Source organism: Pinus tabuliformis, chromosome X (genome assembly GCF_031772625.1).
Source record: "Pinus tabuliformis cultivar Carrire ecotype Pingquan chromosome X, CPIR1, whole genome shotgun sequence".
NCBI lineage: Eukaryota > Viridiplantae > Streptophyta > Pinopsida > Pinales > Pinaceae > Pinus > Pinus tabuliformis.
The window spans coordinates 1,640,687,379-1,640,708,440 of record NC_142308.1 but is presented as its reverse complement, the minus strand read 5'-3'; positions in this window follow the sequence as shown (position 1 = coordinate 1,640,708,440).

Below are 21,062 nucleotides of genomic sequence, written 5' to 3'. Positions count from 1 at the left end.
AAGAACCCCCTGCAGAAACTGTGTCAAATCCCCGCACCCAAAATTGCAATTCCTCAATTTGCCACCAAAAAACCCAAAAAACCCCAAATCAACCCTTTTGATCAGTTTAATAGCCTAATATCAGTGTTACCTTGTTGGTCATCTCATCCCATTGAAGATCTGCCGAGATTGACCGGAGAGAGCCTTCTCCTGCCCCGTAGGGCTAACTACGAGGCTAAATGGTTTGATGTAGCCTTGAGGTTTACCTTTCTCAGCCTGAGGTAAAATTTCAAGCGCTAACAGGACAGACAATCGTCTGATGGTAGACTGATGATTTTGATGAAATCATCATCCTTTTAGTAGGATGATTATCTGTGCTGCAATGCTGTACATGTCAATGTCTTTATTTTTCCTGAATATATATCGCAGCCCGGATGGATGAAACTAGATTCCGGGGTCTTCAATCTCGTCCGATCTTCACTCTATGTACAAGTCGATCCATGTGAGAAATGTTCTGAAGTCGAACATGGAAAGACATCGCTTGATTACCAGTCAATGATGTAAACCGTTAACAAGCACGAGAGGAATCACCGATAATGATAATGACCCTCAAGGTACTGCAGTACAATTCACGTGGTGTGAATAAAGGACTTGGCGTCGAACACCAAGCAAAATATTTCGGTCGAAGGTCATTGATGTATACCTGTCGCCGGAAGTGAGAAACTTGCCATTGAGGCATGCAAGCTTCAAAGTACTGAAGGGGGTGTTCCTAGATCAACTTCTTGGATAATGAGCTGATGTCGACAAGAAGCGATTCGTCAAAGGAGGGCCTTAATGTATCCCACATCAGTGACACAGAACGGAGAAAATGATTTTGATGGAGGTGAAAACGATCTGATGATATATGGTTCAGGGTGGCGGTCATGAAAGAATGAAGGATAATGTATGGTAGTGGATAGACACGGTTGACTTCTCTGGATGACTTCTCTTGAACATATCGGCGACACTTATGTGATGGATTGGTATCATTTACCCCAAAGGTGGATGGTATGGCGAGACCATGGTGATGTGACCGGTGAATGAAACAACCCAACCCGACTCAGGCACGGAGCGGAAGTGTCATGTTCAAGAGCGACTTGCTACCAATAAAGTTCTTTGAGTTTCTTCCCAATTTTCCCCAGTCATTGCTGACCAGTACCTCTTTATTTTTGTCAAGCTTGAGGAGGATAACATATGCTTGTTCTATAATTTTCCCTTCGGGCAAACCCATCGCTATGTTTTAACGAGCCTAACGATAGTGAAACTCGTTCTCGTCTAAAGACAAGTTTGTCGCTATTAATGTTTTTTTAACGAGTCTAACGACAAAAATAACTCGGTCCTTTTCATTTTTAGAGAGTCTGAAAAGGTACATAAAGTTAACTCCAAAAGTTCCTTTTTCGTCATCTAATCCCTTAAGTCCGAAAAAGTATAAAACAATACAGAAGGGATGAGTTTTCGATAGTTTTAATGAGCCGAACAAAACAAGCGCTCGATCTTTTTGTGCAATAATCCCTCAGGTCCAAAAAGATTAAAATCTAGAGGAGGGATAGCACTTCCGGTCACTTTAACGAGCTGGAGGCCAAAACTCGGCAATCTTTTCATATTTTACGAGTCAGATGAAAAGAGCTTAAAGAAGACTCGTCTTTTGAGGAACGAGTGATAAAACGGGTTAGCAGCTGATTCCAGGTAAGGGTTGGAATTTTCCAATCACGGCAGTGTCACAAGGATGGCTAGTGAAATCACTCTTCGCAGCTGTTCCTCAAAATGGGTAAACAATCAAATGGAGGTGAATGATCAGCCAATGGAAAAGTGGAGGTGACGGTGCAAACATGACCAACGCTTTAATGGCTGATAATGTTACATTCACGGTGGTTATTTACCAGAGGATAGTTCATTTTTTAACGAGATTAAACGTGGGTTGAAACACTTGCTCGATCTTATGTTTATTTTTTAACGAGCATGAACTATGTGCTAAAATTGCTCGATCTTATGTTTATTTTTTAACGAGCATGAACTATGTGCTAAAACTGCTTGATTATCCAGTCATATGATAAGAATGTCTCATGTAAGATTCCATTTTTTATGGAGCTTGCGCCTTACAAAGCTTTGCCCCGCATCCTTTCGTTATGCAAGTTAGGAAACAACTAATCCTACGAGTTTAAAGGGTTAGACCTACAGGTTTAAAGGGAGGACCTAAAAATTTAAAAAAAATAAATAGCCGCCCCTTGCTTGCACTCCAAAAGGTTTGCATGCCCCCAGGTATAAAGTACGATTTCAAGGTTACCTCTACTTCAATTCCGCCAAAACAATTGTTTTACCGAGAGAGGCCTACCTCTTTCAGGTTACCCAAATATTGTCCTGTTAATCTTTCAAACAAAACACTTCTTCGGCGATGTCTACCGAGATAGACAAAGGTGAGTGACAACGAGTGCCAAACACATAACTTTGACAAAAGAATCTTATTCTAGAACAACCCCTCTTCCAATCACGGACGGGGTACGGACTAGTCATATTCTCCCGCGGAAACCTACCCTATACCCAAAGTTTTCCTGCCGAAGCAGACCAGGATGCATGCCCCCTGGGTTCCAGCCATATCCCTCCGAATTACTCACGCTCATCGGGAGGACGGACCGTGGGTTGAGACATTTCTTGCGTGAAGAGACCATTTAGGGATGGTATATGACTATTTGCGATGCGTGATCCGGAAAATGAAAGCTGGTCCACGAGCTTGACCACTCTTCCTTCGTGCGGAAAACACATTACTCTAAAGAGTGAGGAGACGATGGCTCCCATGCAATATATATAGTCTCGTCCAAGGAGTAGGTTATAATCCAAGGGTCCTTGAACAACCATCACGTTCATTTGAACGGTCTTCCCTTTCAATGTTATGGGCACATTGGAGAGGATCCCTAAAGGTCGACTGGTTCCTTTATCAAAGCCTGTCAGATTTCTCATTTCAGGCAAAAGCGCTGGCGAACCAAGTGCTTTCCAAGCAATAGAGGAAAGGATACTCACAGATGCCCCCTCATCAATGATGGTGCCAGCCATGACCATTCTGTATATTTGGATGATTATTCTGAATGGTATGCTTGCTGGCAAACGGGGTCTTCCTAGTTGGTTCCAGTCGAAGGAGACAACTAGGTTGCTTGGTGGTGGGACCGAGTAGACGGCCGGGTATCGCTCTAACGAACTTCCTTCCTGCGATAAAGGAATGGGGGGATTGCCCCTGTGCTCGTCGGAGTCTGTGTTGATGAAGAGAATTTGGATGGTGTCATCTTTATCCTCTTTAGTGACTGTATCATTCGAAGATAAATCCTCTGAAGGCAAGATCGGGTCAACTGCTGCCTCGACCTTTTGACTTTCGTCGGGTATGGATTTAGCTGGTTCATCTTCAATGACCGGCGCTTCAGCTGACCACTTGAGCGGGCCAGCTGGATTCTCAACTAACGAAGGACTCGGCAAGAGTTTTTTATATCCAGGAGGAAGTCGTAACGGTGAAACCGGACGATCATCCAAAACTCTTTTCACTTCATCTAAGAAGGGACAACGGTGGATGGCGTGGTTGCCTCCGCACAGTCTACAGGGAGATCTAGCTCTCCCTTTTTGTCCAAAGACTTCACTTTCGCTAGTTAATGGTGTGCATTCAACATGGCTATCAGAGGTTGATGCCACCGGATTGTGCAAACAGGGAGACCAGTCCCTTAGTATCCGAGGGATGCAGGGACAATCTCTGTGGAAGTGGTCTCCCTTGCATATGACACATGGTGATTTAGGCCTAGTCAGTGCTGTGTGTGGATTTTTGTCAGACGACACTTGTTTGCCCCCAGTCGCTTTTGGCTCCTTCTTCTTCTTTTCCTTCTTCTCCTTAGGAACTTGGTTTTTTGTTTTACCAGTTCTGTCAAGCGAAGAGGAAGGAGGAGAGGAAGAATTAGAGGAAGTAGAAGGCTGGTGGGTAACTCTGGACTGGTCTAACTATTGATTTGACTGTTCAGGAATAGTGGTGTTCTGAACGACATTGGTTGAGAAGATCCAGACCGGCAAGCCAATTGTCAGTCCTGGAAGCGACAATGTGGCCATATGGGGCGCACCAACATCTCCCCAAGAGGAGAAGGGACTAGGATTTCCACCAAGGGGAATTCCTTGGTTGGTAGGCTCCATTTTCTCAACCTAAAGATCAACGCAGGAAAAAGGGTATGAATATTCCGTTTAAAATAAATTTTAACGATGCTTGGACACAACTTTCTTTTTCAATTTTAAAGAGTCGAGAAAAGCAAAAGATGACTCTAGCCTCCTTCGATGTTTTAACGAGCCCGAAGTGACAAATGCTCGGATGGACTTTTTCCGTTATAGAGTTTGAAAAAGGCCAAAAGGAACTGCTCTGGAGTTCTAGGTAGAGGGTGTGCCAAACTTTTCGCAAAACCGCAGAATACTTTTTAAGGTACGGGCGGTCAATCTTCCTGAATGCTGTGTTCAGTGCATTGCGATCAGTAGGGCGGCCGACACGGCTTCCTAAGGATAAAGGTTTTATGCCTATAGGGGTCTCCCAATATATACTCGATGGTACGTGGGAGCACAATCCGTACTGGCGCTTATCGTCTCTCAGGAGGAATCACCCAACCATCAGCGAGATCGACAGTCACCAGGTTTTACGACGCCGGAACACGTCTCTAGCCTAGACCTCTATGTTGTGCGTTAAGTTACAAAGCGTTGTTAAGTTCATTCAATTTATTTTAGGTTGATCTTTCTTAGAAGTTTGCCTTTTTGGATCACCACGAGATGTATGATACAATTCCTAAATGCAGTCTAAATATGATAAGCAAGCTTTTATATCTTTTCAACAATGAAAATCCTAGCTACAAGGGGAAAAGGAAGACACAACGTTTCTCAAAGAGCATAGAGCACACTGTAAATGCACTTTTCCTAAATCAACATACAAACTATCAATATGCAAATGCACATATGCATGTATTTGTTTTCACTTTCTTAATATTGATGCCTAAAAAGAAAGTTGTTGTACAAATTCGAATTCGATTTCAAGTGAAAAACATAAACAAGCTCCTTTTTCGAAATCAAAAAGACGATTACGACACTTTATGATTTACTTGTTTAGACACTAGAAATGCATAAATTCAAACCAAACGACAAAAGTAAAAGCTTAATCAACTGTGAACAGCAAACAAACTCACTCCTAAGATCAAAACGACACTTATGACAGGTCTAGATCTAAGGGCGACAGTATGACTAGTTTACTTTTGTAATGGGAAACTGTAAATGATGTAACAAATACACAAAGAACAAATACAGTTTCTTTATAAAACTGAGGTGGAATTGAGGCAAAGAAAAGGGGTTTCAGATAGGTACACTGACTGATAACAGGCTGCAAAAAACAGAGATAAAACTGAGCAAAAGGAAGCAGGGAACCACAGCTGCACAAGGCAAAGGCTGATCAGTGCACCCTTAGCACAAAGAAACTGAACTTCAGCGCAGGTATCCTTCACGGGACCTATGTTGAAATGCAGAACCTCTTCATAGAGTCTGCACTGAAGCAGAAACAAGAATTGTCTCTGGGTTCTGGGTCACGGTTTGCAGTTTAATCTACAGTTTTGGCCGGATAAAAGCTATCAATTAGGTACAATTAGGAGGATGATTTAAAGGAAGACTAAGATCTATCACAAAGGGCTGTTAGAGCACTTGTGGATCAGCTGTTCAGATCATAAAAACAGGCCCAGTGAGAGGACTAGAGTGGCAGATCTCTACTTTGCATTTGAAAATGGCAAATGCATTTCGATTCGACACTCCTGAGTTTATGAGAAGAACAACAGTAGAAACACAAATAGACTAACAAGATACGTTCCCTAGCGGAGTTGCCAATTTGTTGTTGGGAAAAGTATCCATTTGGAATGCCCCTATCCCACTCTAAGGTGTGATAGTGCCTTAGCAACAAACAAGGAAACTTATTTGAGTATTTCTTCTTTATGAAATGTAAATGAGGAGAAAGGATGTAACTAACCTGTGTCTTCCACTAGTTTGTTGATCCAATCACTCCTCTCTTCAATGGCTCTCAGCTCCTTGCTTCTTCACCGGCCCAGCTTCACCGAATTCCTGCAAGATCACAAGAGAGAGAAACTACACGAAGATATAGATATACATTCATAAAAAGCTCAAGATCAGATTAAGCTAAACATGTAAGCATAACACAACATCATTGGTACACAGCATGTAGGAGAAACTCAAATAGTTTATTGATAGAATAAGAAAGTCCAAGAGGAGATACAACCAAGTGAGTTCCGATCAAGCATCTACATCCCAGCAAAGGAATCCCTTCCTCTCCTCCAACAAAGCATAAATCACCCAATGTACTAATCTCAATCTCAAACCAACAGCAATTCTCTACAAAGTACAAAATTCCAGCCTCCTGAACCTCTGGGTGAGAGATCCATATATAGATGTAAGCAGAGAGGATGAGTCAGCTTATATTTTGACTTGTGGCTTCTCTCTGTCAGTTCTTGCTTCCACTTGGAGGTTGAGAGCCTCTTACTCATCACTAGTCAAATTCATTGAGGCAAGTGTCATTGGAGAAGATTCTGGAAGCTTCCAGGGTCTTTCCACCTCGTTGAATGAGCTTGCCATTTGTCATTTCCCACTCAGCGCACCCTGGTAGTGCTTCCACCTGTGTTGCAATGCACCTAGCCAGTGTAGCCTCTGCATTTCAACGCAGGCAGCTAGTGGAGCCTCTGAATTGATCCTGATTTGACTAGTTTTGGGCAGTTTCTGGTGGAGAACTTCTGGGAGAAGCTGTCATTTGTTGACCTTGTTCCTTTAGGGGTAGGAACAACTCTTTTAGGGGCTTTGGATCCCTTGAATTATGGACATTTCATGCTTATAGCTGTAAGGCACAAAAATGTCTATAACACACACCATTGATCGTGAAGATGATTGTGATCAAGATGGAAGACTTCATAGTCTAGATTGATTGTTTAGCAGTGATAGTTAGTGGTCTCATTCACAAAAGCTTCTATTTCACTAATCCTTTTTATAGAGTTGTCAGATTCAATTTCCAAAGGTTTTAATTACACTATAGATTTGAGTTTTGAGAGAGTTGTGATTCACAGTGTTAAGTATAGCAACTATGAAACTTGAATGAAGATAAGCATAGTAGAGGTATCAGACTCTGTTATAAGCTTACCTGCATATTATAAGGGACTTGGTTGGATTTTTTATAATTTTATAAACAAGTTCCATGTCGTGGAAATGTGAAAAAAAACTGTGATATTGCCACCATGTGGCTCTTGTCATATATGGTTTTATACTTTTTCAAAAAATTCTCTAAGAGTTCACAATGCTAAGATTCACTAGGACTTTACAAAGTTTTATTATTTACTAAAAGACTCACCAAGATCTTACAATATTTTATAATTGAGTAAAATATTCACCATGCATGGTGAGAGATTCACCAAAAAATTATATATACATATTATATTATTGATAAAATCACCTTCCATTTTTCTTATATACCATGGAGATTCACCCATTTATTATACATATAAATTTGGGGGGGGTTCTTAAAATTTTCCCTATTCCTCTAGTTTAACCAGAGCTTCCTCTTTACCTGAGCTCTTTTAATTTCCATGCCCAAAATATAGTTTGCAGCACCAATATCTTTCATGTCGAATTTGGAGGACAATTCGGTCTTCAAATCCTAGATAATTTCTTTGTAATTTCCGACCAACAACATATCATCCACATACAAGACCAGATAAATAACACGGTCACCAATTAATTTAAAACACACTGTGATTTTCTTTGCTTCTAGTGAAGCCAAGTCCCCGTATAAATGTATCAAATTTTTGATACCACATCCTTGGTGATTGTTTTAACCCATACAAAGACATTTTTAACTTGTATACCAATTCTTTCTTACCCCTTCACCAGAAAACCTTCAAGTTGCTTCATGTAGATCTCTTCTTCTAGATCCCCATGAAGAAATTTTTTCTTCACATCCATATGTTCTACCTCAAAATCAAAAGTAGCAACAACATATAACAATAATCTAATAGAACCTACTTGGCAACAGGAGAAAAAATATCACCAAAATGAATTCCCGGTACTTGGGAATAACCTTTTGGTACCAACCAAACTTTGTATTTCTCCAGATTTCCTTGCGCATTTGTCTTCTTCTTGAACACCCATTTGATGCCAATGGGTTTCATTCCAGTCGATAACTCCACTAGATCCCAAACCTCATTTTTGTTCAAAGATGCCATTTCATCAACCATGGCCTCTTTCTAGAGTTTGCCATCCTCTGAATCTAGTGCTTCCTTCATAGTTTTGGGATCATCATCAGTAATAGATAAAGAAAAATTTGAATATAAATTAGATGGACTATACCTTTCCGGCTGCCTTCTTTCTCGAACTGATCTTCTCACACCCGAAGTTTGTGGCTCTTCATCTTCTGCTGTAGAGTCTGATTCTTCCTCTTTAAGCTCAAGCTCTATATTCTCAGGTTCCTTTCATTGGAATTCATGTTTAATAACATGTTGCACCTCTCTGAACACCACATCTCGGCATACACAACCTTCCTTGTTACTGGGTTCCAAATCTTATAACCCTTTAACCCATCCTTATACCCATTAAAGATGCACTTTTTATATTTACTATCCAACTTGGTTCTTTTCTCCTTTGGAACATGTACATATGCATCACATCCAAATACCCTCAGATGTGAAAGAGAGGTTTTCTTACCAGTCCATACCTCTTGTGGAGTCTTATCCTCCAACACTGATGAAGGTGATTTGTTGACTAGGTAACATGCGGTCTCCACCACCTCTGCCCATAATTCCTGTCCTAACCTGGCACCATTGAGTGTGCTTCTTGCCCTTTCCATCAATGTCTGGTTCATTCTTTTTTCAACTCCATTTTTCTCAGTTCTGTATGGAGTAGCCTTCTATCATGCTATACCAAACTTCTTACAAAATTCTTCAAATTCCTTCTTGCAAAATTCTCCACCATTATCTGTTCTCAAAACCTTTATCTTCTTCTCTGTCTGGTTTTCAACCAGAGCCTTAAATTCTTTGAACCTGTCAAATACTTCAGATTTCTTCTTGAAGAAATATATCCATGTATTCCTTGAGAATTCATCTATAAATGATGCATAGTACACAGACTTACCCAGTGATTAAACCTTCACAAGTCCAAACCATCACTGTGCATAAGCTCTAATATCTATTTCGCCCTCTTAGTACTAGAGGGGAAACTCAGCCGATTATGCTTCCCATATACACAATTTTCACAGAAACCAAAATCCATAGAGCTATTATTCATACCTTCTACCATACGTTTACCATGAAGTATTCGAAGGCCCTTCTATCCATTATGTCGAAGCCTTTGATGCCATATCATGGTCTTTTCTCCAAAGACCACTAGATTTTCTGCTCCACTTTCAGGAACCACAAAATTGTTGCACCCATCAATAACAGTGCTACCTTGCATCTTGTACAGAGTTCCAATCCGAACTCCCCACATCAATACCAGTGCTCCCTGAACCATTTTGCAGGTATCCTTCTCGAACACAGTTTTTACACCTGCATCATCCAGCTTGCTTACAGAAGTCAGATTTCTATCCCTTCCACCTTGCAACTTCAACTTTACTTTTCCACGACCAATGATTCTAGCCTTTCGGTCATCCCCAAAGAAGACATCACCACCATCATATTTCTCATACTCACAGAACCACTCTCTATGGGGAGTGAAGTGAAAGGACGCACCTGAGTCAATCAAACATGCCTCATGATCTACGTGTGTACTTGAAGAAGCCAAGTACACATCCCCACCTTCATCTGAGGTGGTTTTCACCTTTGCAGAAGGAGCATCATCAGATCCCTTTCCTTTGTCAAGAGCTTTATATTTACAGTCCCTTTTGTAGTGCCCTTCCTTTCAGCATTTCTAGCACACCACCTTTACAGGTTTTCCTGGAGATTTAGATCTCCCTCTAGATTTATATCTCCCACTCCATGACTTATTTTTGTTTCTATTCTAGGACCGTCCTCGTATAGACAAGGCATCACCATTTTTTCTCTCCATATTTTTCCGTCTCAACTCCTCTGTCAGTAAGGATGAGACTATTTCATCAAAATGCAAGGCAATTGCATTGCTACCTATTGCAATAACCAGACTATCCCACGAATCTGGTAGAGAACACAACAAACTGATGCACTTATCTTCATCTGAAATTTTAATATCAACATATAATAACTGACTTACCACAGTATTAAATGCGTTTAGATGATCTGTCACCAATTCTCCATCTTTCATCGTTAGGTTATACAACTTTTTCCATAGGAACAGTTTATTCACCAAAGACTTAGATTGGTACAAAGTCCCTAACCTGACCCACAAAGCCTTATCCATAGCTTCCCTTGATACATTACGCAATACTGAATCTGAGATACACAATTGTATTGTGCTCTTTGCCTTCTAATCCAACTTCTTCCATTCTTCAACAGACACTCCCGTTGGTTTAGTACCTAGATCCACCATGATCCACTGATCTTTCTACCAACAGATCCTCCTTCTTGAGTTTCCATAACTCATAACTCTGACTATTAAATTTCTCGATCTCTATCTTTACACTAGTCGCCATATTCTTTCACCACTAGAATCGATCTCACAGATCTCCCACTGAACAGGGTCTACCATAGGCCCGAGTGAAACCCCTTAGCAACAAAGGCGTCCCCTTGAAGCCAAAATAACTCTAATATCAAATGTAGGATTTAACCCCGTACAGAAATTACCTGCATATGAATTCTTAAACACAGAAAATAAACAATAGTGAGAGCATAACACATAAAAAACATATACACCGAGATTTTCCCCAAGATCCCAAAACTGGGACTACTGGCTTGATTTTTCATTATGTTCCCTTAAATTTTGCAATACATATATATACATGCTGAACCATCCAATACCATGGACCGAAAACCATCGTGCCCAAAACCATGTGCGAAAGCCATGCACAAAACCATAGGTAGGTCTGCCCACCTAATATAGGGTATAAAATTTTTTTCCTCGAGGTGTTGCCCCTGACCTTGTAGAGAGGGCCTACCTGCCCCCCTCAAACCCCTGGGATAGGGGGGGCTTCTGGTCCCGCTGTCACCCCCCAGCTGTGCAATCAGCATAATGAAGGGGGCCCTCTGCCCCCCCCTCTAACCCATTGGTTAACTAGGGGGGCTAGTCGTGGAAAGAATATTACAAAACCCAACAATTATGAGTTTAAATATGGACCTAAGTTGCAAGAATGAAGATATGGATAGATTAAAGATTTAGAAACATTTGGATACAAAGTGTTTGGGACTAAAACCACAAAATATAAAAAAAAGAAAATCAAAATAGCGTTCATGAAGTTGGAAATATAACTGAAATAAAAGAATTGTTGGTTCGAAATGCGTCGGCCAAAAAATTCTCTCATATGATTTCTACCGAAAGACTTTCTTTAATAGAAAATGTTATGCAACCAACTCACAAATAGATGGATCAATGACTTAAAAATTATCCTCTTTGAAGGGGAAAACTCCTTTACATTACGTAAATGAACAATTCTTGGATGATATAAATGACAAGACCTCCTTTGTATATATAGGAGTTTAAAGGGTTACAATATAATTAAAGCCTACATAACAATAATAATGTACGGGCACAACAATAACAATAGTGGGCTTCTATAAGGCACAAAAATAGCAATATGGGGGCTACATGGGAACAAAAATAACAATAAGGGGGTTACACTAACAATAACAATAAGAGGGCTACACTAGTATTATAGGGACCTAACATGCCCCTCTCCTTCAAAAAATTGTTGTCCTCAATGCATGAGTAGTTCTGGATGCTTATGTATAAAATTCTTATCCTCCCATTTGGAATCTTCAGCGGTAAGTTCTTCCACTTAATGAGATACTCTGAAATTGATTGATTCTGTAGCTTTAGGGTTCTTTTTTTCGTGATTGCTTCAGGCTCAAATGTGATTTTTCCTTCTTTGCCAAGTTCTAGTAACACTATTTGAACTGGAAGCTTGTCACCGATAACCTTCTTTAAGCATGAAACATGGAAAATTGGGTGTACACGGAAAGATGCAGGCAACTCCAATTTGTATGCCATACCCTGTAAGGATAGTAGTACTCAGGTGATAATTTATTATCCTTCTTAGCTCACTTGATGGATATTTGTTTGTATGGTTGTAGTAGTAAAAACACCTAGTCGCCTACATAAACATTTATTTTTCTATGATGTTGATCTTCATGTTTTTTCATTTAACACACATTTCATTAAATATGGAAGTATTCAGTGGATCTAGAATTTAGAACTTTAACTAAATTAAGTTTTTTCAAAATGAGGAATTAGAAAGTCACTTAATCCACTAATTTTAATGTAGATATTCACCATTTTTGTGTAAAAATTATCATGATAAACTTTATAAAACAAATTTATATAAACTTGCTAAAAAAAATATTTCACATTTTAATCTTGGATTCCTTACATTATCTATTTTAATATTTTTTATGGTTTATAGTAAAAAATAAGTTTGTTAAGGTTATTTTATGAAAATAATGATGCATATGTTACTATTGTTAATCCATTTAATTATAATCTGATATAGTAAATATCATGTATGTGAAAAGTCATGACTATTACTAAGGCAGTGTTGGCACAATTTAAAAGTCTATCACCTTTGCAACACTAGTTATATTATGGTTGAAGATTAAAAAACCCTCAAAGCATCGAGTTTATACTCGTATTAGAATTAAATTTCAATATATTTGTGACGGTACCAACCTTTTTGATTGTTTAACTAAACAAAATTATGATGATATTGAAACACTTCTTTTAATGCTTTTTCAGCATAACAATAAAATTCGAAATAACTTTTAATAATATCTTTTTATCTCCTTATTTACCATAGTTGGTCTTAGTGGATGATAATCATCATTATCACCATCATAATTACATACTATTGTAGAAAGTTTGCACCATTTTAGAGTTGAGGAGAAAAATAAATTTATGATCAAATTAAATGTTGAATGTGAGTAGTAGCATAATTTATTTTTATTTATTAGTTGTACACTTATGTTAATAAAGAAGTTGATTGAGGCTCGCTTTATGAATAATAGATTAATATGCAAGATATATATTAAGTATAAAGTTATTTAATGACAAATGAAATTTTTGGTAATGTGTCCAATATATACCATTATTTAGAACTTTAACTAGATTATATCTTTTCGAAATGAGGAATTAGAAAGCCACTTAGTTCACTAATTTTTATATAGATATTCACCATTTTTTGTGTAAAAATTATCATGATAAACTTTATAAAACAAATTTATATAAACTTGAAAAAGAAAATATTTCACATATTAATATTGGATTCCTTACATTATCTATTTTAATATTTTTATGGTTTATATTAAAAAGATAAGTTTGTTAAGGTTATTTTATGAAAATAATGATGTGTGTGTAACTATTATTAACCGATAATCCGATATAGTAAATATCATGTATATGTTGATTTACGATTATTACTAAAACAATGTTGGCACAATTTAAAATTCAAAATAACTTTTAGTAATATCTTTTTACCTTCTTATATACCATATTTGGTCTTAGTGGATGATAATCATTATTATCACCTTCATCATTACATACTATTGTAAGAAGTTTGCACCATTTTAGAGTTAAGGAGAAAATATTTTTTTAGGATCAAATTAAATGTTGAATATAATTTATTTTTATTTATTATTTGTACTTTTATGTAAGAAACGAAGTTGGTTGAGGCTTACTTAATGAATAATATATTAATATGCAAGCTATATATTAAGTATAAAGTTATTCAATGACAAATGATCATAGTAATGTGTCCAATATATACCATCATAGATCCATTTTAAGTGCAGATGTAGGGATCAAATTTCAAGTGCAAACACATTTAGAGTGAAAGATACAATGTGTTATTTTTAATTGTTGAAACTGTATTTTTGAATGCTAAATAGAGTATATATACGAACAAATAATAATTTTAACCATAAGAATTTTTTTATATATATATATAGATATATATGAAGTTGATATTGACATAAATTAGTTAACATAAATCTTCAATAGTTACTTTTGAAAATTATAAGATTTAAACCTCTCATTCACACATTTTTTTTTTACTTCTAATTACTTTACAAAATATTCTTTTTTTATATTTTTCTATTTAGAACATAATTTTTATTTTAAATGGGCACAGAAGGATAGACAAACTTACACATCCCCCCATATTGGGCATCCCCCCATATTGGGCTGTAAAATGAGCCTCTCGTCTCAATTACTAATCATTTTAATGATCAAAATCAATCATGAATTAGAATAGTAACAAAGTAGTACAATTTGATTATTTTCAAATACAACAAGAAAGAGAGAAAAATGATTAAGATATTTATTACACATGTTTAGTTTTTATCCCTGTAATGTTTAAGGATACTATATTGAAAAGAACATATTAACATTCATCTAAAACTTAAATTCCTTACATTATTTCTATTACCATTAACATTTATATTTATGTATTAAATATGACCATGAATACTAGATTGTGTAAAAAAAATCTTACCTATAAAGTTATTTAACAATATATTAATATTGTTTTTCTTACTATTATTGACCATTTTAAATTGACACTAACTACTTTTCCTATGTTGAGTACAAATTAATTATACTAGTATAATGTTGGCACCACTTCAAAATCTATAAGTAGAAATATTTTATAATTCTAGTTGTGTTGTTCAATGATCAAAATATTTTTTTTATAAATTAACATGCAACAAAATAGGGAATTTGATTATATCAATTATAATAAGGAAAATTAAGGAAAACTCACCTCAAACATTATATCAAGGATCTAGCATTTATTCATTAAGTGTTTAAATGGTTTATATTAAATATAATACTAATTAGGTACCCCACTGTTGTTTTAATATAACAAGTTTAGAAGATGTTTTTAGGTGCATTATTGAATTTTATTACGCATATTTGATATGGTGAGAAGTCATGTTGGTCAAATAAAGCTTTGAAAACTTAAATATTTTATGGCATTGTCATGTAATTTGTATAACACATGATTACATTGAACTATTAAATAATATAAAACTCCTTCAAAAAAAATATGAAGAGAATATTTATACAACAAATATGGGAAAATGTGTCTGAATGTATATTAATAGATCCTCCAAAAAAAAATTACATTTATGTATCATATAAACCTACTCTTAAGATAATCGCTCAAGTAGATCAAGAATGGCTTCTACACCATATTTATTTATCTTGGTCTTCTTGCAATGTTCTTTCTTTGGCATCCATGCCCACACTATGGTATTAATTGGAATAGAGCCAAGTTCTTTGTCATCAGGATTTGGTACCCAATATTGCTCTAAAAATTTTCCATTGTATTTCCCTGACATAGGCTTCCACCAGTCAACCTTTACATGAAAATTCTCACTTTCATTAACCCTAAAGATATTTGAGATGGATTTTGCCATCCAAATCATCTCACCTGCATCCTCATTTCCTGATCTAACTAGCAACATCTTTCCTTTCTCAACATCAATCATCGGATTGAATGTTGGCTTTGGCTTGTTGCATTTGGGTCCAACATATATTGGTTCATCTATCGCATTATCAAAATCTCCATCCATAATACTTGAGATTACTTGGAGTGCATTACGATCAACATCAACAATGTCCCTTGTCTTGGGCAAGAAATCCTCAGAAGATGAATCATTTCCATCTATTATTCTATGATCATTATAGATTCCATCTAATGTATCAAGAACTTTTTCCCAATACACCACTTTATTTTTCCATTCCTCTGTAACAATTGGTGAATCCTCATTCCCAATAGTGTCTTTCCACATTTTTATGTATGATGTTATCCCTTCCTTTAGTTCTTTTAAATAGACATCATTCTGTTTGGAAGCTAAGAAATATGGCTTCCCTATGGGAATTATAGGTCGACCTTCATCATCTATATTCCATAACTCAACTGGTTCTGACCACTCAGAGTCTCTAATTGATTCTTTATACCTTAGTACTGGAACATCATTGAGTATAAGAAATTGGAAGTATTGAACATTAAGATGTCCAACTAGTGCATTTTTTCCCTCCTTAATGTATCCACTAAGGAAACTTTTGAAGTCATAGACCTTGTCAATAAGTGTAGGTGGAAACACTCTATTTTCTTCAATTATGTGATATGTATCCATCATTTCAGGTAAAGAATAAATATCTTTACTTTTTAGGTTGGAAGACATTCTTCCATAGGTTCCATCTATGTCTTCATGGGTGTGCCCCACAGGCAAGAACCCAACCTCAATAGTGATGAAGACACCAAGTGCAGTTAAAAGTGATAGAAACATGAAAAGATAGCGATTCTTATTATCACTTGCTGCATTGTCCAACTGTAACAACAAATGTGGAGGAAGAGGTTTAAAATCAACATTTTGACTTTTTGAACTTCCATGAGATATAAAATCATCCTTGTACCCTTGACATTTTGGGTAAATAGAGGTGTCAAGTAATGCATTTGTAAGTGGGTTTCTTGAAATTCCACTTTCATAAAGTAGATCACCATACATATCCATTTGTGGGTCTTCAAGGTCCCTTAAGCACTTTGCAAGGGATGTAATAGTAAATTGTGATCCCATATGGACAAATGGTAAGGAGAAATGACCAAAACCTCCCACCTTATGCCCATGTGTAAGCATACCTGTCAATGACAAACCCAAATTTGTTCCTACAACAGATTTTGATTTGACACTTAGCCTTGGGATTGATGTCTTTGTTTTGTCCATTTTATCATGGATAATGCTCAAATACTCCTTTGGAAACGGCTCTGACATAATTCTATGGGCATAGTAGCAATATCTTCCACACATAACAATCTTGTTATGTTTCGTCAACCTACCTCGTGCCTTTTCTTCCAACTCTTTTGTAGTTGCTGACTTCATTTGTGCTTTCAACACAATACATTCACTGCATTTACTGAAGTTGGTGTTCTTTGAAAATGCCACATCTCGAAACTTAGTATTCCAGATCTTGCTCATTGTTGGTTGTGATATTGATGGGTAATTGAGCTTTTGAAGAGCCTCATTGATCTCTTTTAACAAAGAATTTTGTGTGTAAGTCGAAGGAAGCAGTCTTAAAGGAGCAGATGTTCCATCTTCTTCAACTTGACGTGTTTGATTTGGTGAAAAATCTGAATTATCCATTACAATTTTGTGCAATATTTATATAGCTGCCACTGTGTGAGCTCGTGCTTTGCATGTGTTGGTGTTACCATGAATAGCTTTGATCTGTCCATGTTGGAAATAATGCTGGTAGTTATAGAATGTGCTTTGAGGAATTTTATGTATCTTATACCATGCTTTCTTACAAATAATATTCCCATTAAATCTCATGTCCTTTACATTTCTAGCAATAGGTGGTAGGCCATGGCCATGGCCATGGCCGCTTGACATCACTGTGTTTGACATGAGTGAATTCAAGACAAATTCTCTAATACCATTTGTATTTATTTGTCTCATACCCCTTCTAGCACCTGCAATGGCCTTCCTATCGACATGTTGAAGACAATCTTTTCTACAACATACATCTGCTGCCAAAAGTCGAATTTCTTTCTCTTCATCTATTTTTGTTTGACATTTTGCAGTTTTTTTGTAGCCATAACTCGTTTAATCCTTTTATATGGCCTTGTTACATTCATATCAATTGAGTTTCTATCTTTTTCATTACAAAGGTACCCATCCCATTTGTTTAAGGGATTTGTGTCCTCCATAACATCTCATATCACCATTTCTTTGGTTGGTTCCTTGAACTTTTCCTTGACCCTTAATATCACACCTTTGTTTTCCACCAACTTATTTATTGGCCATCTAACCAAACAATGTATAGACTTATCTCCAATTTTGCATATCTCACAATTTCCATCTATCTCTTCTAGAAAAACACCAAAATCCATTTCACCTAGTGTTTCACCCTCAACAATGTCATCCTCGCGGACATGAACTAGCATTCCTTTGGCAATGCACATGCTTGTTCCCATGCATTCATGTGTAAGAGAAACCTTTGCACATATGAATTTAACCCTATCTTGGGCAATATTTATGGCATGATCATGACAGTGAGGCTCCAAATCTGATTCTGGCCAAATTTCATAAGATTCTAATGCACCCCCAAGTGTATGCTCAAACCCTGTTGGATGTGGTAGAGGAACATTATGTTTTAACACCTTTTCAATTTTAACCATTATGCATCCTTTCTTTACCATCTTTCCATGCACTTTATGCCCAAGCTCTGTATTGAATATGGAGCCCTCGCCCACCTTCACTCCATGTTGTAGAAGATTTACCTTGTCTCCACTAGAAAATGTAGAAGAAACATTTGTACCTATAAACAAATGTAAATAATGTTAGTATTTACTCAAAAAAAGAACATTTATTATAGTATCAAAAATATATAACACATGCTTCAATATTTTGATTTACCTATGTGGTGTCTCAAATCCATAATCTTCCATGGATGTATGTCTCCTTCATTAAGATCATCATCAATCAAATGTGGTTGAATGAGATCAATTATCAAAATTGCAACATAACCAACATTAACCTTTTTTCCAACATAATAAGTTCTAGACTCTGCAGATTCAACCCTTGCTAGCCCAATGACTTGATCATTAATAAGGAGATCAACATAGTCCCCTTTTGCCAAAATTATATTTTCCATTGTAGCTTGCATCAATTCTGTAACAATAATTACATCGTAACTTGTAATTAAAAGAATGAACCGTGTAAAGTGTGACTTTATATTTCCCCAAAAACACACAACTTCGGAAAAAGTAATATAAATGCAAAAATAAAAATATTATGGTTGTCATGTTGTATGTAATGAAACATTGTTTCCTCAAATGAAAGCTAACAATCAATATCATTCCTTCTACTACAAACATAAGCATAATGCTAGAAGCAACATTACATGGTCAAATAAATCTAGCACATGCAAGATTTCCTTCTAGCACAAACACAAACACATTGACAATAACAATATTCTAAGGCGAAGGAAATCCACCACATGCTAAATTTTCTTCTAACCTAAATAGAAGCATATTACTCACAAAAACATTTCAAAGTAAAAGAAATCTTACACATTCTAGAGTTTATTGTAGCACAAACACAATCACATTGCCAAAAATAACATTGCAGTGTAGAAGATATCTAGCATACGATTGATTTACTTCTAGTACAAACAAAAGCACATTGGCAACAATAACATTGTTATAGACATTTTTGTGCCTTACAGCATGAAGCATGAAATGTCCATAATCTAAGGGATCCAAAGTCCCTAAACATGTTGTTCCTACCCCTAGAGGAACAAGGTCAGCAAACCACAGCACTAAATATCAGTTCTCCACCTGAAAACACTCAAAAACAAGGCAATTCTGGATCATGTCAACTGCTCCACTGAGCATCTGCGCTGAATGTCAAGAGCTCCACTGTCTACCTGCGCTGAATGTCAACTGCAAAGAAGGCTACCTGCGCTGGGCGAGTTGGGACATGTGGCACAGTCATTCCTCAAGGTGTCAATGCCCAGGAAGCTTCCAAAATGACACTTGGATTAGAGAATTCGACTGGTGATGAGTAAGAGGGTCTAGATCTCCAAGTGGAAGCAAGAACCTCCAAGTGGACTCAAGAACTGAAGAATAACTGAAGTGAGAGAGGACACTAGTCAGCTTCATGCCAGCCTCAAGCTGACTCATCCTTTCTCCAAAACTCCTATATATAGAGCTCTCTCATGAGGTCTAGGGAGGCTGGAATCTTGTGAATGTAAGGAAGTGCTATTGGTTTGAGTATAGAACTATTGGGTGATTTGCTTTGAAGGAGGTGAAGAGGAGATTTCTTTCTGCTGGGAGGTGATGCTGGATTGGGCCTTTTATGGTTGTATCACTTCCTGAACTTTACTTCTTCCATTAATAAAGCATTTGAGGTTCTTCTATATACATGTGTCTCAATGATGTGTTGCTATACTTGTGTATTTGATTTATTCTAATCCTTGAATCAATTATGAATGTATGCTTCTTGTAGTTTCCCTCTCTTGCCATTTTGCAGGATCTTGGTGTAGCTGGGCCAGTGAAAGAGCAAGGAGCTGGGAGCAAGCAGCAAAGAGAGAAGATTGGATCAATCATTAGCGAAAGACATCGGTTAGTGGATCTCTTTCTCCCCTCTTTTACATCTCATAAAGAAGTAATCTGAAATAGCTTTGCTTTGATTGTTGCTGAGGTACTATCACCCTTAGAGTGGGATAGGGTCATTCCGTATTGGATACTTTTCCCAACAACAAATTGGCGACTCCACTGGGGATCGTATCTTGTTGGTTGTTTGTGTTTTTGCTATTCATTTCCTAAACACAGGGAGTACCGAATCGAACTGCATTTGGATCTTTCAAATGCAAAGTAGAGGGCAGCTACTCTAGCTTAGTTTCTGGGCATGTTTATGATTTGAAGAGCTGATCCACAAGGACTCTGAACAGCTCTTAGTGATAACTTTTCATCCTCCTTTTCATCCTTTAGTGTGTACTTGATTAATAGCTTTTGATTTGGCCAAAAAATGTGAATTTTTGAGCAATCTGTAACCCGGAAACTGAGAAAAACGAAAGTTTATCTCTTCATTGCAGGCACTGTGAAGGCAGTCTGCATTTCATCGCAGGTCCCGAAGGGGCTACCTGCGCTGAATGTCAAACTGACAGTGTACTACCTGCGCTGAACCAGTTTTGCCTTGTGCAACTGGGGTTCCTTGCTGTTTATTGCCCTGTTTTCATCCTTGTTTTTGCAGCCTGTTATCAGTCAATGTGCCTATCTAAAACCAACTTTCCTTGCCACTATTCTGCCTCGGTTGTATAAAGAAACGGTATTTTTTCTTTGTGTATTTCTTATGCCATTTGCAGTTTCCCATAACGAAAAGTGA